The following is a 19,673-nucleotide window of genomic DNA, read 5'->3' on the forward strand; positions in this document are numbered from 1 at the left end:
ATGTCTACAGCACTGAAATTTGGTCACTTAACTTAAGGTGATGCGGTGGCGCAGTGGGTAGCACAATCGTCTCACAGCAAGAAGGTCACTGGTTCGAGTCCCTGCTGGGTCAGTTGGCATTTCTGTGTGGAGTTCATGTGCATGTTCGACCCCAGAGTGATAAAGGGACTAAGCCGAAAAGTGAATGAATGAATAAAATCTTATGAATTTCTTTTGTTGAACAAAAACCAAGATATTCTGACAAACGTTGTAAAAAGCAGCCATTGACATCCATAGTAGAAACCAAAAATATTATGGAAGTCAATGGCTGTTTATTTTTTTCAACATTCTTCAATATATCCTCCTTTGTGTTCAACAGAAGAAAGAAACTCAAAGAGATTTGGAACAAGTGGAGGATGTGTAAATGATGACAATATGAATTTTTGGGTGAACTGGCCTTTTTAAACATGCTTGCTTGATGTGCGAGAACCATTCATTCATTCATTTTCGGCTTAGTCCCTTTATTAATCACGGGCCACCACAGTGGAATGAACTGCCAACTTATCCAGCATATGTTTTACACAGTGGATGCCCTTCCAGCTGCAACCCATCTCTGGGAAACACCCATACACTCTCATTCACACACATACACTACAGACAATTTAGCCTACCCAATTCACCTATAGCGCATGTCTTTGGACTTGTGTGGGAAACCGGAGCACCCGGAGGAACCTACGCCAACACGGGGAGAAAGGTTTCATGATGTTTACGCCAATTTCTGAACCTACCATCCGTATGTCGCAGCAGAAATCGAGACTCATCAGACCAGGCAATGTTTTTCCAATCTTCTCTTGGCCAATTTTGGTGAGTCTGTGCGAATTGTAGCCTCAATTTCCTGTTCTTAGGTGACAGAAGTGGCACCCAGTGTGGTTTTCTGCTGCTGTAGCCCATCCGCCTCAAGGTTGGACGTGTTGTGCATTCAGAGATGCTCTTCTGAATACCTCGGTTGTAACGAGTGGTTATTTGAGTTACTGTTGCCTTTCTATCAGCTCGAAACAGTCTGGCCATTCTGCTCTGTCCTCTGGCATCAACAAGGCATTTGCGCCCTCAGAACTGCCGCTCACTGGATATTTTCTCTATTTCGGACCATTCTCTGTAACCCTAGAGATGGTTGTGCGTGAAAATCCCAGTAGATCAGCAGTTTCTGAAATACTCAGACCAGCCCGTCTGGCACCAACAACCATGCCACGTTTAAAGTCAATTAAATCACCTTTCTTCCCCATTCTGGTGCTCAGTTTGAACTGCTGCAGATCGTCTTGACCATGTCTACATGCATTGAGTTGCTGCCATGTGATTGGCTGATTAGAAATTTGCGTTAACGAGCAGTTGGACAGATGTACCTAATAAATTGGCCAATGAGTGTAAATAAAGCATAAAGCACAAAAATGTTAATTATAGAATGCCATCATGTCTTTTCAGAAGAGAAAATACACAAAACTCTATTTTTTGATCTCTTTATGTTTTAAGACATCAGATTTTTGGTTGAAAAGACTTTATATGTGGGTGAGGTGGTGGTGCAGTTGGCATTTCTGTGTGGAGTTTGCATGTTCTCCCCGTGTTTGCGTGGGTTTCCTCCGGGTGCTTCGGTTTCCCCGACAAGCCCAAAGACATGAGCTATAGGTGAATTGGGTGAGCTAAATTGTCTGTAGTGTATGTGTGTGTGAATGAGTGTGTATGGGTGTTTCCCAGTGATTGGTTGCAGCTTGAAGGGCATCCACTGCGTAAAACATGTGCTGGATAAGTTGGCGGTTCATTCCTCTGTGGTGACCCTAGATTAATAAAGAGACTGAGCTGAAAAAAAAATTAATGAATGGAAGAATTTTGATGGAATTCCTGGAGTTTTCCGGGAGACAGAACAATACGGGAGATGGGCGGGAAATGGGTCTGAAATACGGGAGACTCCCGGGAAAAACGGGAGTGTTGGCAGTCTAATATTTCATTACAAAATCTTCATTTGTGTTCTTAAAAATGAATGATTTTGATATGAAACCAGAATGAATAAATGATTACAGAATTGTTATTTAGGGTAGACTACCAATTCAATGCCTACTGTATATAAACAGTGTAAGATGTTTTCTTGTCTTCAGAAAATGGTTGCTCAGTCTGCATTTACATACGATTAACCGAAATGCACTGTGCAATCCATAACATTAATTTCCAAGTGTGTTCTCAAGGCCACATGAGAACACCCAAATACGCTGCTGTGATCAATAAATCGCTTTCGGTTGTTTTAGCAACCCGAGCTTGCCATCCGTTTATGTCCCATCGAGACCGGTAAACAAAAATTCTTCTTCTCCAGAGAACAAATTAGCTGACAGCACCCAAGCCACACTATATACTTAACCTCTTTTTCATTTCATCCTCATTCAAGTCCCCATAGCAACAGCTGCTAAGTAACCTTGCCCCCTAATCAAGCTACTGAGATATTGAGAAAATGATATGTGGAGATGGAGTCAGAGGGGCTGAAGGACACATTCAATCAACCTCTCAAAGCCAAAACTTCTAATTAAATCCAATAATTCTGACTTCTTGAATGTAGAAGTTTCAGGTAACGAGACTAATGTTTCGTTTTAACATAAAAAAGAGCACTATTGATTGAAGTGCACTCATTTTCATTGCCTTTAGCTACTAGTGGTACATTATATGCTATATCTTATGTCATGAATGATTTATTGGTCCCTGAGGTGAATTGTAATGGTTGTAAACAGTGCAGTTGGAGCATGGCACACTGAATCTCAACCACACTGTTCTTTAGATGCATGCTGGAGAATCGACTATGTGATTCATTGCTGTATCTATTTTTGTCTCTGACTTCATATGCATTCAAGACAGTTCAATTGCTTATTAATCTGTATTAGGTGTCTAAATCTGTAGATCCCTACACCTATTGGATTCCATTTGCTTTTTGGGGTAAATTCGCCACAAAATAGTTTCGCGTTTGGCCGGATTAAATGGACATTGACCACCCACTATGTTATTTGACTGACATGTTAACCAACCAATCATGTCTCGTTTTGTGCTGCGCCATGTTTGTGGGTGTGGTGTGTGTCCACAGAATAACAGCCCATCACGCAACCGTGCATTGTTCGTTCACAAATGTTTTTAAAAGTTTACAACAACGACGCAACAATATTCTCATCATTTCTAAATCCCTGGTAGCCTTTTGGGCAAGCACACACATTTTTGGTTGCCCGAAAAAAATTCAAGTGGCCCAAATAGAAAAGACATTATTACTAAATAAAAAAAAGTTATAAGGGCATTCATTATAGGCTACATAAAATATATATTTTAAAATAAAAAATCATATCAAATTAATTAATTCATTAATTTTCCTTCAGCTTAGTCTCTGTTTCATAGGTTGCCACAGCGCAATGAACCGGCAACTATTCCAGCAAATGTTTTACGCAGTGTATGGTTTCTGTCAACTCATGAGATGGAGTTGACAGAAATGGACCTTAGTTCCACGGGCCTTGGGTTAAACCACTTTATTGTTATAGAATTATTTTATATCCTTTTATAAATGTTACAAAGCATCAATACTTTGGGGTGTTTAATAATTAATTGGAAATATTGAAATCTCTCAGATTTGGTTAAAACCTATCTTTACTTGTGTTCCAAAGCTGAACAAAAGTTGTATAGATTTTGAATGACATGAGGAGTAATTGATAACATAATTGTGATTTTGGGGTAAACTACTATTGTGTCTTGTTCTTTCTTACATTACCCATATATCAGGGCAATAATGTATCACCAAAAATGCTTTAAATGGATACTCGAGGCCAGTGTTTCCCAACCCTGTTCCTGAAGGCACACCAACAGTACACATTTTCAACCTCTCCCTAATCAAACACACCTGAATCAACTTATCATAACATCAGAAGAGACTGCAAAACCTGAAGTCAATGGGTCAGAAAAGGGAGACATCCAAAGTATGTACTGTTGGTGTGCCTCCAGGAACAGGGTTGGGAAACACTGCTCTAGGCAACATCTGGGGTTTAAAACAACATCTGGGGTTTAAAAACTAGTATTTTTTTTCATATATATATATATATATATATATATATATATATATATATATATATATTAGTATGGTCAAAAACAATTGTGTTGTATCATTTCTGCATAAATATTACTTGATAATATTAAATGAGGATGATGTGATTTTAGCCTTTTTTTAAACATCACAGTAAGCACTTTTCCTGCCTTACCTGTCAGTTTTTTGTAGTTTTCATTTTAATGCCTTTTTTGTCCAAGAAACTAAGTACACAAAAGGGCACAACCCTAAATAACTTATAAAGCTTTTTGAAAACCAGTTGCAGAAAATTGCGGCCGAGTTTAAGTGCTTAATGGAACACATGCTGGAACATTAAAGACCCGTGACTCACTCCAGCGCCCAAATAGACAGAAAACTTTTAAAAGGCATTTGAAATATTCATCGAAGTTGAGTACACAACAGAATAATGCTTGCACTTTTAGATCTACACTAAAGCCAAATATAACCGTGCTGTTTATAGACTTCAGAAGCCCGAAGTTTCATTAATCAAATATCCTACATTTGTGTTTGAGATTGCAGATTAATTTAGTCATTTCCATAATTAGCGTTTCATTTACGGTTAAACTGTCATTCAATCTACGCAATCATGTAAGGACTGAAATGATGTCAAGATTTGCAGAAGCCTTGTAGCAACTAATGATGCAGCGCTGTTCTCGACAGCTTGCTAGTGCTAATAAATCATTCGTGTGTCATTGCTGTGACTTGAAACAGCAAATTAGCAAATCTATTTTCTATTGAATTCCTATGAATCTATTCAGTCCTTACATGATTTGGGAAAAGTGGGCCACCATTTGTCATGAACAGCTATTTAACTGCAAAAAAACAACACTCAAATTTGGGTAAAACATGGACAAACTCATGGGTGGGTTAAAAAAAATGTTCTATTGAATTCTACTGAATCTGTTTAGTCCTTACATGATTCAGGTAAAGTGGGCCAGTATTTGTCATGAACAGCATTCCAACTGTGCAAAGAAACGACACTCAAATTTAGGTAAAACATGGACAAACCCATAAAAATATATATTTTCTATTGAATTCTACTGGATCTATTCAATATTTACATAATTCAGGTAAAGTGGGCCACCATTTGTCATGAACAGCATTTCAACTGTGCAAAGAAATGACACTCAAATTTGGATAAAACATGGACAAACTCATGGGTGGGTTAAAAAAATTCTATTGAATTCTTCTGAATCTGTTCAGTTCTTACATGATTCAGGTAAAGTGGGCCAGCATTTGTCTTGAACAGCATTCCAATTGTGCAAAGAAACGACACTCAAATTTGGGTAAAACATGGACAAACCCATAAAAATATATATTTTCTATTGCATTCTACTGAATCTGTTCAGTACTTACATGATTCAGGTAAAGTGGGCCAGTATTTGTCATGAACAGCATTTCAACTGTGCAAGGAAACGACACTCAAATTTGGGTAAAACATTCACAAACTCATGGGTGGGTTAAAAAAAATTCTATTGAATTCTACTGAATCTGGTCAGTCCTTACATGATTCAGGTAAAGTGGGCCACCATTTGTCATGGACAGCATTCCAACTGTGCAAAGAAACAACACTCAAATTTGGGTAAAACATGGACAAACTCATGGGTGGGTTAAAAATATATTTTCTATTGAATTCTACTGAATATATGCAGTCCTTAACTGATTTAGGTAAAGTGGGTCACCATTTGTCATGAACAGCATTCCAACGGTGCAAAGAAACAACACTCAAATTTGGGTAAAACATGGACAAACCCATAAAAAATATATTTTCTATTGAATTCTACTGAATCTGTTCAGTCTTTACATGATTAAGGTAAAGTGGGCCACCATTTGTCATGAACAGCATTCCAACTGTGCAAAGAAACGATACTCAAATTTGGATAAAACATGGACAAACCCATTAAAAAATCTATTTTCTAAGAAGGTTGCTGGCTCGAGCCCCAGCTGGGCCAGTTGACATTTCAGTGTGGAGTTTGCATGTTCTCCCAGTGCTGGTGTGGGTTTACCTCCGGGTGCTCCGGTCTCCCCCACAATTCAAAGACATGAGAAATTGGTTGTAGTGTATGAGTGTGTGTGTGTGTGAATGTTTGTGTGTGTGTGTGTATGGGTGCTTCCCAGTACTGGGTTGCAGCTGGAAGGGCATCCGCTGCGTAAAACATATGCTGGAATAGTTGTTGGTTCATTCCGCTGTGGTCACCTGATAAATCAGTGTGCTACAGAGGACCGCATTGTTTTACCGCAGCCTCACTTTCGTTTTTTAAAATGGTGGCCTCATGAATTAACCGTATTGCTGTGTCGTTATAACATTGCTGTGTTGTTATGGCATAATAACCCCAGAGGTCACAGCCCAGTGGAAAAAGAAATGAAAGGCTGATGGATTTTTATTTGCATGTTGTTTTTTATGTAACAATTAAATACAATTTTTATCTTCTGTAGGTTATGGATAAAATATAGTAATTCTAATAGTTTAACAACATATATGATATTTTTTGGAAATCACCAAGCGACCCCACCTCCTTATTGTCCACTTTACCACTGATTTAAATGGCCGATGAGGTTATTTCCACAGACAATGTCTAATAAACATGTACAGATGTACTTCCCACGAGGACCATTCGCCGGTCTACACAATGGTTAATTTGGATCTGCACCACTGCAGTCAAACCCACCCACACACACCTGCTGTTACATAACAGTCTGAGTGAGTGTGTGTGTGTATGTACAAACCAACAAAATCTACTGTAGCTACATGCATCCGAGCAAAACACCTCCCAGCTAATGATGTCTGAACGATCACCACCGTTCATATTAACATACCCCATTAAGCAAGTTTATGCATCCAGAGAGACAAAAACTGCTGTGCTTCCCCTGCTAATAATAAATGCTGGAACTCCTCCACAAGTGTAAGATGTTCACACTTCCCCTGACATGAACATGACTTGTTTGCTAATTTCTCTCGCTCTCGCTTATGGAGCTCCTAATCTGCCCTCAAGCTGTTTTGTTTTTCTTTGTTGTTAGCCCTCTCCTGTTCTCTTTTCTCGCTAAGCACCTCTTCTCGCTCTCCACACGTTCTGTCCAGCAAATGCTTCCTCTGCAGCCACTGAAATGAACAAACCATGAGACTGTTGTGCGTCTTAGGAGATCTACTCTGACAAACAAAGCAAGGGGGATGCTGTTTTGCATAAATGATGCAGAGGAAAATGTCACTGGAATAAAGAATAGTCTTTTCAAAAGGTTAAACTGCACATCTTCCCATATGTTGATGATGGCAGTTATGAAATGTCAAAAGAAATGGTGGAAATCATACATGATGGCCTATTTTTTTTTATGACTTCCCATTTAGGATGCATTTATGTTACCTTTTGGATATTACCAATTTGATGGAAAAACCTTGAATAGCTGCATACACACACAAAAAATTGGTTCTTAAGCAGTTCTTTGCTCTGTAAAAACTGCACGGTTTCACACAATCGATTTGTGTTGGGACAACGTGAAGGAATCAAGTTAGCTTATTTGTTTTTCAAATTTAGCTAGATGGAACATAAAACAATTAAGTTGTCCCCCAAATTAAAGTAAGAAGTGTGTTGTTTCCAACCCAGACTCATTCTGAAAACGTACCGCTATATACATTTCTAGAGAGCGTAAAATACGTCCCAGGAGCTATGTTTCTTGCATTTTTTTGGTTTCGCGAATACATCAGAGGCTCCTTTGTATGCTTTTTTTAGATCTCAAATTTCTTTTGCGAGTGCCATTCGCGCCTGCCGTTCTAGCGTGAACCCACCAGAGGCCACTGTCGACTGACTGACTGATTGACAGATCGACTGACCCACCCTCCTCCTTCCCTAAACCCAACCAATAGTGTTTTCAAAAGCACCGATTGACCCGCCCACCCACTTCCCTAACCCAACTGAGTTTTAAAGAGCAATGAATAAGAAAAGCCCTCCCTTGATTTTTACGTTTTCAGATTTGACCACATTTTCACCCTGTTTTATTTACTTGTTTATTTTATTTTTGGGCTTCTGTTTATGTCTTACCTGCTTTCTGGAACCGGACTCAAACCCCATCGTTGTGATCAACGTCTCAAGTCCGCCAATATACATGGCGAGCTAACTGAATGAACTGGTAACAGTCCATATGGAGGTTACTGGTCAGCTAATAAGCGCGAAAAGGAATGGTATCCTACCACCCCATAGCATTCGTTTCACAGATGAAATGCAGCCATACATACTTCTGGCTACATAATTCGTGATCTCCAGAAATGTTTATAGGGCTACGTTTTCACAATGAGCCAATGTTGGTTGTTTCAGCTCATTTTAAATAAGTAGTTTGAACACTATGCCGCAGGGGCAGCATGGTGGCTCAGTGGTTTGCACTATCACCTCACAGCAAGAAGGTTGCTGGTTCGAGTCCTGACTGGGCCAGTTGGCATTTCTTTGTGGAGTTTGCATGTTCTCCCTGTGTTGGCATGGGTTTCCTTCGGGTGCTCCGGTTTCCCCCAAAGACTTGCGATATAAGTGAATTGGGTAAACTAAATTGTCTATAGTGTATGAGTGTAAAAGTGTATTGAGTTCGAGAGTGTTTATGGGTGTTTCCCAATAATGGGTTGCAGCTGGAAGGGCATCCGCTGCGCAAAACATATGCTGGAATAGTTGTCGGTTCATTCCGCTGTGGTGACCTCTGAAATAGAGACTAAGCCGAAGGAAAATGAATGAATGAACAAACAGCAAATGTCATTTTTGAGTGTGTGAATACTTACTCAAAATACCCCCCAAAAAAATCCCAACAAATGAAAACATTTCTGTCAGTTAGTTGTATGTGTTAGTAAAAAAAAACATTGCTGACAGAATGTGTGGACTGTGAGAAGAACTGTTTAGCGAGAAACAACAGAGTTACCAAAAAGAAACCAGTTTGGGGGATGACACGGTGGCTCAGTGGTTAGCACTTGCTATGTTTCCATCCTAAGATGAGAATTAAATATGTGCAAAACTGGATTATTGCATAAAAGACGTGCAAATAAAGCAGCGTTTTTTCCATCTAATGAATCAAAGAGAACAAAATCCTCACTTCCTGATAAACTGGCACCAAATATCTACAGTAAAGACGGAATTTGCTGCGATAGAAGAAGCTGCGTGAATCTTTTCTTCATTTAATAAATGACTTGCGCCTTAGAAGACAATGCCGAAACGTGATAAACACTTGGTGGTGTTTGAAGGCGCGAGACGTGAAGACGCTCTTGACGGATTTGGAGGTCATTCATAATATAACACTAATACTGAACCGGTTCAGGTGTTTTAAAATGACCAAAACAACATTTCAGACGTTTTACTATGTCCTCAGCCTGCTGGTTTGTCCATTCACACACATTTTTATCATCACATGATCTCTTATAACAAAATCACATGACCGTTTTTTAATGTGCATACTGGAATTAGTTATTTGTGGTAAAAGTTTTTCCATCGCAGTTTATGTGCATCTTTTCTTATAGAGTAAAATATTCATCCTACTAAGTTATGCGCATGTTTTTTCAAAATTGATGCGTATCTTGATGTGTATGTATCAACCGTTTTTTTACGCGCATATCCAAAATGCACATAAAAAAAGTTGTATGGAAACATAGCTACAGTCGCCTCACAGTAAAAAGGTCGCTGGTTTGAGCCCCAGCTAGGTCAGTTGGCATTTCTGTGTGGAGTTTGCATGTCCTCCCTGTGTTGGCGTGGGTTTCCTCCGGGTGCTCCGGTCTCCCCACAGTCCAAAGACATGCGCTATAGGTGAATTGAATTAACTAAATTGTCCGTAGTGTATATGTGTGAATGAGTGTGGATGTTTCCCAGTACTGGGTTGCAGCTGGAAGGGCATCCGCTGTGTAAAACTTATGCTGGATAGGTTGGTGGTTTATTTCGCAAAGGGACTAAGCCGAAGGAAAATGAATGAATAAAAACAGCGTAGGTAAAGAGATTCTTTAAAGAAAGTTCAACTAAAAGGTAACATTTGCCGTCATTTACTCATCCTCCACATATTCCAAACATCTGTTGGAAACAAAGAAAGATATACGGAAGAATGGGGAAGGAAGCCATTGACTTCCATAGTATATTTGTTCCTTTTATAGATGTCAATGGCTGCTTTTTTCAACATTCTTCAGAATATCTAGTTTTGTGTTTGTGTGTTCAACAGAAGCAAAGACATATCTAAAAGTTTATGAGGGGGCGACGTGGTGGCGCAGTGGGTAGCATGAACGCCTCACAACAAGAAGGTCGCTGGTTCGAGCCTAGGCTGGGTCAGTTGGGCATATCTGCCCGAAATGAAATAATCATTCATTTTCTTTTCGGCTTAGTCTCTTTATTAATCTGGGGTCGCCACAGTGGAATGAACCGCCAACTTATCCACCACATGTTTTAGGCAGCGGATGCCCTTCAAGCTGCAACCCATGACTAGGAAACATCAAATAATAATTTTTTAAATTTAAATATATGTATAAGAACCATTAACGTAAGATTCTTACCTCATCTTGTATGAGGTGCTTATTGTCATGGAATGCAGTGAGAAACAAAACAATTGGATTTCTGTCAGGCTATAGGATGATTCTTATATGTAGCAAGGGAAAATTGATTCTGAATGTTCGATTTACACGTCAAAATGTTATACAGTATGTACACGCAGGTGTGTGTCTCCCCTTTCTCTGACTCCCTCCACCATTAGTCTGCTAAGCTAATGTTTCTACACACATAAAACATGCTTGGGTTTCTCCATAAAAGCCATTGATTCAGTGCGAGATGCATGACGGGAGCACATTGCTTCCCCGTTATCATATCTCAAACCATTAATGCGAAACCTACACCTTATTTAGGAGCAAACCTTTTTTTTTTTTTATCTACACAAGTTCTGCTGGTTGACGCATGTGCCGAATTTTCCTGGGCAATCTTAAGCCAATTGTAATGATTTTTTTTGGTTCAATTTGGAAGTTCCACAACCCTCAGAGCTCGGGGGATCAGAGTGAGCGCTCCTACTTGGCCCCACCCTGATCCTTTAGGAGCAAACCTGCTTTTAAATTCAAATCAGGAAATGACATCACCTAAAAGGCATCTTCTTGCTACAATCTTATCGTTTTTCTTCTGTACAAGGGGAAAACAAGCCTCCTCGTGATCAATAATGTAGTCTGCTACCGAATAAAAACTCCTTATAACCTTGTCTTGCCTTTCAAAGCTTCAGATATGCTGAAACGCTATTGAAATCCTTTGAAACTCTTTCTTAGCTATGTTAAACGTGATGGAGTGTTTCTTATTCGGGAATAAACATTTTCCATGTAACTTCAATCCATCCGGATTACTTTAGGTCTGAGATAAAGAGTTTTCCATCTTAAATCTCAGTGAAGGACTTGAATTAAACATGGCTGCCGCTTTTTAATGCCTCTTGTCTCTTTAAGCCCCAGCCGGCGAATCAGCCAATCAGAAAGGAGATGCTGTGAACGTCCTTGCCATCGACCTTGATGAAGTGGGAACTGGATGACTGAAAACAAGGCTTTACGAGAGGCATTGATAAATGGGTTTCAGCAGAGAGGAAGAGGATGAGATGAAGCAAAGAGAGAGAGAGAAAGGGAAAGATTAATGTTGCCGTATTGGTCAGGAAACGCACCAGTCCTGTGTTCGGCTTCCCCCACCTCACCTCCTCCCCCTCGCTCTCACTACATCCATGTGCGTAAATGTTTCATAATCTCTGCATTTGTAGTCAAGAGAGCTTGAGGCTGGAATAGAAAACACACACACACACACACACACACACATCAATGAACGAGTCGTGCTCGCTCTTTCTCTCACTCGCCTCCTTTCCTTGTTTTATACATGGATGGGTTTGACAGGTGGTCTTCCGGAGCAATGACACACTATTACTGGCAGGTTCAGGTAGGACAAACACACACACACACATACTCGTACTCAGGGGAAAGCCTGCATTATACACCACCTCATTTAACAGCAAATGCATTTTGTGGAAAGCAGGAATGGAAGCAGACCTCTGCATATTTCCCTTGTGTCATCAAAAAGTTGCGCTCAGTCATTCTTTGGAAAGAACGCAAACTACCAGAAGCATTGCAAATATGCAGTCCTGTTGGGCTTAAATTACAGTATACAGTGCATCCGGAAAGTATTCATAGCGCTTCACTTTTTACACATTTTTTTATGTTACAGCCTAATTCCAAAATGGGTTAAATTCATTTACTTCCTCAAAACTCTACACACAATACCCCATATATATATTTTTTAATTGTTGCAAGTATATTACAAATAAAAAACCTGAAACATACATAGGTATTCACAGCCTTTGCTCACTTTGTTGATGCCCCTTTGGCAGCAGTTACAGCCTCAAGTCTTTTGGAAAATGATGCCATAAGCTTGGCACACCTGTCTTTGGGAATTTTTGCCAATTCCTCTTTGCAGTACCTCTCAAGCTCTATCAGGTTGGATGGGAAGTGACTGTGTACAGCCATTTTCAGATCTCGCCAGTGATGTTCAATAGGATTTAGCTCTGGGCTCTGGCTGGGCCACTCAAGGACATTCACAGAGTTGTTGCGAAGCCACTCCATTGATATTTTAGCGGTGTGTTTTGGGTCATCGTCCTGCTGGAAGATGAACCGTCGCCCTAGTCTGAGGTCAAGAGCACTCTGAAGCAGGTTTTCATTCAGGATGTCTCTGTACATTGCTGAATTCATCTTTCCCTCTATCCTGACTAGTCTTCCAGTTCCTGCTGCTGAAAAGCATCCCCAGAGCAAGATGCTGGCATTCACTCCAAAGAGTTCAATTTTAGTCTCATCAGACCAGCGAATTTTGTTTCTCATGGTCTGATTGTCCATCAGATGCCTTTTGGCAAATTCCAGGCAAGGAGGGGTTTCCATCTGGCCACTCTACCATACAGGCCTGATTGGTGGATTGCTGCACAGATTGTCCTTCTGTAAGGTTCTCCTCTCTCCACAGAAGAACGCTGGAACTCAGACAGAGTGACCATCGGGTTATTGATCACCTCCCGGACTAAGGCCCTTCTCCCCCGATCACTTAGCTTAGATGGTTCTCTTCAAAAAAGAGGGAATGTTTACAGGGAGAAATTGTTCAGCGGCGGAAGCAGACGACATTTTGCCACCATGTTTCAAAGAGATGAAAAATAAATAAACGCCAGGTGCATATGACACAGGTAAAATCATCTGAACGAAAGCTTTTTCAGACCTTTTAGTGTGGATGACGGAGAGAATAGTGTGGACAGAGTGTTATTAGACTAAAACATTGTTTTCAAATGTATCCAGATTAGTGTTAACGTAGCCATAGAGACTGTCCCTAAACTAAGTGTGCACCCTAAACTGCATGTGTTTTATGTAGCAGCCTTAAAATGGCATGACTTTATTTGGATGATCCCTATTGCACATTTTGTTGACTATTAGTAGACTGTCTGCTTAAAATCTGTTGACACTGCACTATAAAAGACATTCTGCTGACTATAAGACACTTTGCAAGTAAGTAAAAGAAAACTTACAAAAGTAATTACCTGTTTAAAACTATGATTATCGAAATGAAGAGTGAAATATTCATTAACGATTTTAAAAAGTTTCTAAAACAAAATTTAAGAATGACTTTAAAAATTATGACAGACAAAGACAATTGTCTTATTAACAAGGTGCATGTTGGTTATTTCAAAACTACAAATTAGCCTAAAAGAGAAAAAAAATGTTTTTGGAAGTCAAGATCAAAAGTTCTTATAATAGAGTAACCTAACTTGCAACTTGCAAAACATATTTCTAAATGCCGTTGACTTGAAATTTTTACTGGATGTTGGTAGCAGCCAAAGAAATCCATTTATGCAAAGAAAACAAAACTAATTAGTTTACAAATAAAGTTGTGTAATAAAATAAAATGATGCAGGGAAAAGGTATTGAACACATGTAGAAAGGCAGTGAAAGCCCAGACAGCAGCTGAAATCTCTCAGTAGTTCTTCAGCAACCCTTCTAGTTCTTCAGTCCAACATCTACATTAGCAGGATGATTATGATGAAACCAGGGTGGACATTTCAGCAAGACAATGATTCAAAACACAGCTAAGAAAACTCTCAAAGGCTTTCAGAGAAAAAAAATCAAGCTGTGGAATGGCCCAGCCACTCACCTGACTTGAACCCAATAGAAACACAAATTAAAGCTCAGATCTAATAGACGAGACCCACAGAATCATCAAGATTTTCAGTCTGTTGATTTCTGTGGAAAAACTCACACCTGAGCAATGCATGTGACTTCATTCTCTATATGAGAGGAGTCTTTAAGCTGCTGTCACCAAAAAAGCTCATTTTATAAAGTATTAAATACATTTCATACATCATTCCATTATTATTACAAAGAACTCATTTTTCAGATTTTTTTAGTTTTTTTTTTTATATATATATTTTTATGTTTGTATTGTTTGGGTTTTTTACCAAAATCTGGTTCAATTCCATGTCAACAGCTCTTTTTGGAAATATTATTCCCAGAAAAAAAATGTGTTTTATAATTATTTTCCCCGATGTATTTTGGCCTACAAAATTGAGCTTAAATAACCTTTAAAAGCCACATTAAAAAGACCACAGCAACCTTATTGCAACACTTAAAATACCATGCAACAAGTTTTTAACATTTTGTCAGGTATTTATTGTCTTCAATAGAAAAAAACACAATCCTGACTGCTTGCAAAAGAAAGCAGGAAGAGGTAAGCTAAGTAACCTCTCTGTTGTCATTGCTGGAGGTCAATCAATCAATCTGCCTCCCACAAGTCACCACAAGCTACAGTAAGCAATGGTAAATCTCCTATCATCATAAACCAATCAACAGCTTCCCACCTACAGTATAACAAAGGCCTATAATTACAGTCTTTCACAGCCCACCGGGTCCTTGTGCTCCATTTTTTAAAAATCCCATCTCAAATGGTTCCATGCCAGTGATCACACTAACGAAGAAAACAACGGCAATCAGTTTCATCAGGTGGAAAATATATGGATGAGCCATAAAAAAGCATTGTGAGCAGGTCTGGGATCAGCTTTGCACATGGTCTCTATCTTTGAATGAGATAATTGAGTAAGGAACACTTTATTATAAAACATGAAAAGGCAAATCAAAATTGTAGTATATGTAACAAAGTACGCGAAAAAATTTATTCCACCCATGTATCTTCGTAGATTTCTCTGTAAAGAATAAGAAGTTCACTCAACTTAAAATTATAAGGCAACTTCATTCATTCATTCATTCTTTTTAGCTTAGTCCCTTTATTAATCAGGGGTCGCCACAGCGGAATGAACTGCCAAATTATCCAGCTCGTTTGATCTAGCGGATGCCCTTCACTCCACCCATCACTGGGAAACACCCATAAACTCTTTCACACACATACACTATGGACAATTTAGCTTACCCAATTCACCTGTAACACATGTCTTTGGACTTGTGGGGAAAACCGAAGCACCCGGAGGAAACCCATGGGAACACGGGGAGAACATGCAAACTCCACACAGAAACGCCAACTGACCCACTTGAGGCTTTACCAAGCAACCTTCTTGCTGTGAGGCTCAAGCGCTACCCACTGCACCACCGTGCTGCCCTATAAAGCAACTTGTTGCATTACTTTCTTTTGAGTTGACTTAACTTTTAAACCAAGTAGTTGACTCGACTCAACTTTTTATTTAAGGTCACGTGTCTCCCAACTTATATTACTTTGTTAAGTTTATAGTTTTTGGCAATCCACAAGTGGTTAAAAAGGCTGCTGCGTGCTTCACTTCTTCTGGTTGAATGATGGATTACAGACCCGTGTGAAAGGTGCATATTGCCACCTACTGTATTAGAGTGATTTTTTGTTTTTCATGGCTGGTTAGATTTTTCTTAATTTAAAAAATAAAATTATCGCTTTTACTACCTCCGCCTGAGAGTGATCTATTCCTAAAATACCTGAAATACTCCAAGTTCTGTCTACATTTAATGATATATTATTTGAGTTTTGTTCTTTCTTCGTTATATTTGTTATGGTTCATTAGAACATGCCATCTCTTCCTTTTTTGTCTAAATCCACAAATATTTTGCCAGTGTTCATCAATGTGGCTTTTTAGTGCTCTTCCTTAGATTACAAATCTTAGATTAGATTGACAATTTAAGCTACGGTCACACTGGGCTTTGTGTGTGCGAAATTCTGTCGTATGCCACTGCGAAAAGGGGCGGGATTAAACAAGATAATTAGGCATTATAAAAGCGAGCGATTTGCTCCATGTTTTAAATTTCTGTCCAGAGAGGTCATGTTTTGATGCTCGATTGGTCTCAAGTGATGCGATTTCGCAGGTCAGAGTTCACCAAGCTTAAACTTTGCACTGCAGCAACCTGCGAAACTTGACGCATGACCTTGTGTTTCCGGTCTGACGCATTCGCGTGCGTATGAATGGAAGTCTATGGGAAGAAAAGTCAAGTGTGACCGCAGCTTTAGATTGAGATTCTATTATGTTAAGGCTGTAATGTGATTGATTGGTTGTCAAGTTGGCTGTTACCTTTTTTCAAATGGTAGAGTTCCAATGATGACCATCTCTGATGAAGTCATTTGTTGTGGTTCCTGGAACTGGGCGGAGCCAAAAATCGCCGTCTACAGAGTGTGTTGCTCACTGCAACTCTCTGATTGGTGGACATTTCTGCACATCATCATTGGTAATGTAGTTCTTCTACACACACACAAACCATATTATTTTCAAACAAAAAAAAAAATGTGTTTTTGAACATTTCTGTTTTAGAAAAGGACAATCAGCATAAGAAAAAAATAAGTTTGTTGTCTTTGAAAATCAGGGTTATATTAACAAATATCGATTTCTTAATTCTTCTGAAGATAAACATTGGCATAGTGTCTAAAAATGAATATAAATGTCTAAAGAAAAATCTACTTTTTACTTTATTTTATGCAACAAAAAATGGGGTGAATTACAACATTTTACTTTAAATTTATATACCAACAATGAAGGGAATAACGGAGCTATAAATAAATGCCGTTACTAACGATGATACTTTTTCACGAGTAATCAAATGAGTTACTGTTTACCTCGTTACTACAAATTACTGACTTACTACTGGAAAATTGTATCGGATTACATTACTAATTTCATAATGTAAAAAGTAATCAGATTACTTATTACTTTACTTTGAAGTTACTTTTAAAATATACCCGTAAAAATACAAAATAAACTGCAGCTCTTTCAGTAATTTAATATTCACTGAAAAACATTACAATGGGTTGATCATAGCAGCTTAACATGTTCAAAAGACTTCGCCCACTTGTTCAAAACCTGTTTTTTTCAATTGTATTCAATTCACCTTTATTTGTATAGCGCTTTTACAATGTAGATTGTGTCAAAGCAGCTTCACATAAAAGGTCATAGTAAATTGGAACAGTGTAGTTCAGTTTTTTAGTGTTTAAGTTCAGTTCAGTTTAGCTCAGTGGTTTAAAAATCACAACTAAGAGTCCAAACACTGAAGAGCAAATCCAACGATGTGCAGCTCTACAGATCCCGAATCATGCAAGCCAGTGGCGACAGCGGAGAGAGGAAAAAAACTTCACTAATTGGCGAAAATGAAGAAAAAAAAAACCTTGAGAGAAACCAGACTCAGTTGGGAACGACCATTTTGACTGTTTTTTTTTAATACAAAAGAAGACATGAAGAAAACTGGATACCAGTAACCATTGACCAGTGTTTGGGTGGTCTGTGTTTGTCTGACGTAATTAGTCTACCCAAATGTGTATATTCTATACAAAGCATGAAGCTGATAGGTCAGTTCTTGTTGAGTGATGTGCAGTTTTTAACTGGAACGCCTGGAAATTGAGAGCATGCGCAATATGCGCTCCGAATATGTGTGCGCCAGCCATGCACCTCCATTTGAAATAACGAACTTGCGTGTGCAAAAGACGCAATATGTGAACAGCCCCATAAGCAGGTACACTTCTCTTCACATTCAGAAGATACCTTCACTCCCGATCCTGCACAAAAATCCAATTTAGCCTGTTTAGGCTGAGTTAGACCATTGTGTTTTGGGTGCTGGTGTCCTCCTTGGTCTCGAGTATTGTCATAGAATGCTTTCTATTGAAGTGTCTGAACAAGTTGCCGGTCAAGTTAAAATGAAATCAGTAATACAGAAGTAATGTCTGTATTTTCATTCAAAGAAGTAACCACTCTTGTCAGCAACCATTTCAGCTCACATTCTCCCGCTATTTAAAAACGCATGCTCATTAGCTGATGTTGCAGCGGAAAACGTGATTTAAAATAAGCATTTTTTTCCTTCTAAAAGCTAAATTTGTAATGTAAGTAAAGCAATTACACTGACTTTAGTAACTTTAATCAGATTACACAAATCTAAAAGGTAATGTGTTACATTACTGCGTTCCCCAAAAAACGTAATTAGAACGCCTTAATGTGGAACGTGTTACACCCAACTGTGATAAATATGCTGAATTTGGTGATCATTCCACAAATTATATTCATTTTCTTTTCGGCTTAGTCCCTTTATTAATCTGGGGTCGCCACAGCGGAATGAACCGCCAACTTATTCAGCATTTGTTTTATGCAGCGGATGCCCTTCCAGCTGCAACCCATCACAGGGAAACACATTTAGCCAATTTAGTCAATTTAGCCTACCCAATTCACCTGTACTGCATGTCTTTGGACTGTGGGGGAAACCGGAGCACCCGGAGGAAGGGAGAACATGCAAACTCCACACAGAAACGTCAACTGACCTAGCCGAGGCTCGAACCAGCGACCTTCTTGCTGTGAGGCGACAGCACTACCCTCTGCGCCACTGCATTGCCTCCACAAATTAAATATATATATATATATATATATATATATATATAAGAGTAACGCAATAGTTACTTTCCCTGGTAATTAGTTACTTTTATAATTATGTAAGTTACTATTTTTTTTTCCCCCAACTTTATTTATAGAAATTTTCAAAAATGTACAAATATCACACATTTTACAATATTACTGTACATTTTGACATAGAGAGAGAGAGAGAGAGAGAGAGAGAGAGAAGTAAACAAGGATTTAAATGATTATGACAATTACTGACCCCCAGATATATTTATATATTAAAAATAAAAATAAAACAACCACAACAGAAAAAATTAAATAAAATACCAACCAACAATTCTTTATACACCAAGCCTGGTCATGATATTACATGAGATGTCACACAGCAGTTAAAAATGTAAAAATTAACTATCATCCAGTATGCAGGGAGTATACGTTTCCATATATTCAAGGAGAGAGCCCCAAATTTTATAAAAGTTTTTGGAAGAACCCTTCTGACAGTGTCTAATTTGTTCCATTTTTATGATGAGAAAAATGTCATTATCCACATAGAATGAGTAGTAAAATACGGCGTCTGGCCAGGAGGGACACAAAAGCCACAAAATCTGCTTTGTACAGCCTGATCTCACGAGAAAGCGTAAGTATTTTACGTTTTGACAGTTTAGTGGCTAATTCGTACGAATTCGTACGAGTTCAGTCGTACGAAATGGTACGATTTTAAAAAGGAGGCGTGGCACCTAACCCCGCCCCTAAACCC

The sequence above is a fragment of the Danio aesculapii genome, chromosome 19 (genome assembly GCF_903798145.1).
Source record: "Danio aesculapii chromosome 19, fDanAes4.1, whole genome shotgun sequence".
NCBI classification, from domain to species: Eukaryota; Metazoa; Chordata; class Actinopteri; order Cypriniformes; family Danionidae; genus Danio; species Danio aesculapii.